General features: G+C 31.1%; 1 pseudogene; it reads left to right on the top strand.

The window, feature by feature from the left end:
• The first annotated feature begins 293 nt into the window (after positions 1–293).
• On the top strand, positions 294–2,071 carry LOC128173577 (uncharacterized; annotated as a pseudogene).
• Positions 2,072–2,515: the final 444 nt, after the last annotated feature.

Below are 2,515 nucleotides of genomic sequence, written 5' to 3'. Positions count from 1 at the left end.
GTGGCCTGAGTTGGGGGCATAGAAACGCTTTTTAAACATGATGAAAGATAAGTTTTCAAGCATGTTTTTTATTTTTACATTGAACGATGAAAGAAGCCACTTGGTACATTGATTAGATATGAGACGTGTTGGATTTATCCTCGCCAAGGAAATAGAGGCTTTGCGCTATTCCATGTGAGGCTTTAAAGATGACAGAATATATCTATTAACTTAGCCAAAATGGTAATCTCGACTTCCATTTTATTGCACTAACACCGCATTTTTCTCTATGACAACCAGAAGATTTTTGTAAATTAACTTCCATGTAAATATTTGACATATTCTTAATGATAGTTGCAAAAAGTACCAACACTTATTTCTATCTGAATTACACATAAAGATTAAAACAAATTTCATTATATGGAACCTTAATCACATCAAACCCATTTAAAATGAAGTTATAAACCACGCAATAAATATTACAAGCATAAATGTTAAAAGAGGTTGGCTCAATTTATGTAGTCATGAAGCATTCTCTAGTTCAGTTCAAATTTCACGCTAATGTTAATTGATTTTTTCTCCAGCAAATAAGATACACAAGATGTATAGATTAGCATACTATTTCACATTCTGCAGTGTCACTCGCATTTACTTTTCAAATGCACCGTTTCACATTTAGCATTTGACTTCACAATATGCTGAATCTTTTGTTGAACTTGCTGAATGATTTTGTTTCTTATGCTAAAAGAACCAGTTCTTTTAAAGATAGCGTCCACCAGTTTGTTATATTGTGCAGATAAGGAACTGGCTGTTAGCCTTCTGTTATTTCGTTTTGTACATGTCATGGCTATTTTCCGTAAAAGAAATGGTTCCTCTCTTGGCCATCTTCCTTGGGAAATTTTCTTTCTGTTTTTCCTGATTAGAATATCCAGTTTGGTTGAATGTGGGAAAATTTCTCTCGGTAAATCATTTTATTCTCTGAAATTCTTCCAAATAATATCAGAGTAATTAATACATGGATGGATATCCAAGGTTAGAAAATAAATTAATTTATATGGATCAGATACCTTTTATGTTTTACTTTATAACACTAGTTTTAATGTTTCGGGATGTGTATTGGACAAAAAGCAAGGAATTTAGTGCAACGTGAAATAGTCCAGGAGGAGGAAGGAGTAGTTCCAATTAAGAAACTGAAAAGGAAACCCAATGGAAAGGTTATTTCCACTGCAATGGAGGAGTATATTTTTTCCTCCAACTCTGTACAGAGATGGAGGTACCAGCTTTCTCTCCAGAGGCTGCAGTCATATTTACAGAAATGAGCTCGCAAAAAGTGGAGATGCTGTGCAGTATCTTTCATCGCAAAATGAGGTAAAATATGCATGCAAGTATTATAAATCATGTACAGTTACACATTTGGAGATACATATATATATTTATTTGAATGATCATGTAGAATAGCCAAAGTTTACTTCTGTGATATTTTTAATAAAGTCACAATGAAATGAACTTTGTTATGTATTTAAAACTTCTGTGAAACCTTTTTTGGCATGTTTATTTTTTAAATAACGTTTTTTTATCTGATACATTAATGTACTGGTATTTAAGTTAACATTTTTAGAAAGTAATGGCGTTTATGAACTGATGTCTTAAATAACATTTATTTTGGAATGTGCGTTTTAACAGGTAGCCGTGGGGATTTTTGAAGAGGGTCTTATTCTAAAGAGAAAAAGGAATGCAGACGTCATTAATGCAGTCAAATTACAAATCATAGAAAAGTCCGAATTGCAACAGAGATGGATGTAAAACTTTTGAATTGAAATATGCATTTATTTGTGTTAGTCCTAGCAAGCTAGTGCAGTTGGAGCACGTTTTTTACAATTGCAAATATACCAGCTGTCGGGTGACAAAGACTAAATCTTATGAAGACTAAATCTAATGAGTTAGGTGTTGTACGACACAGACATGTGAACTCTTACATATGAAATCAATTCAAATTATGAATGTTGTGCTGAATGTATTTTAGAAACATTTTTACCTTTTGTAACAAATTATCATTCAGAGACCAATGTTTTTGACAGGTATTATCCATTGTTTATCAAGTCTTTGAGATCAAACTTAGTCTAAAAACTACCGGTGTATTTTTTTTAATATAAAAGAATACATGTATTCATTTGAAATTTGAAATGCATAAATTATATTTAAAAACGTGTATTATATGTCAATACTTATTCTAGAATGGTCTCATACAGAGCAGATCTTTGGTCCAAAAAATAGAATTGTTCACATATTATACAAACATCTCTTTACACAATATAAACATGAATAATCAATTATAAAAACTTTCACAGATAAGATTTTTTTGTATTCTCAAATCAACTGTTTACTTACCATACATATTATGCCATTAAACTTTGAAAAAGTGTATGTTAAATTTCAGATGTCAAATTAGTGTCTTTTTGTAGAGATATGTGGATGGTAAGGCATTTATTTGATGAAAAATGATGAACCATTCGTAGTAGTAATCATATTTGATTAC

This window comes from Crassostrea angulata, chromosome 2 (assembly GCF_025612915.1).
Source record: "Crassostrea angulata isolate pt1a10 chromosome 2, ASM2561291v2, whole genome shotgun sequence".
Taxonomy (NCBI): domain Eukaryota; kingdom Metazoa; phylum Mollusca; class Bivalvia; order Ostreida; family Ostreidae; genus Magallana; species Magallana angulata.
This window is presented reverse-complemented; position numbering and strand designations above follow the sequence as displayed.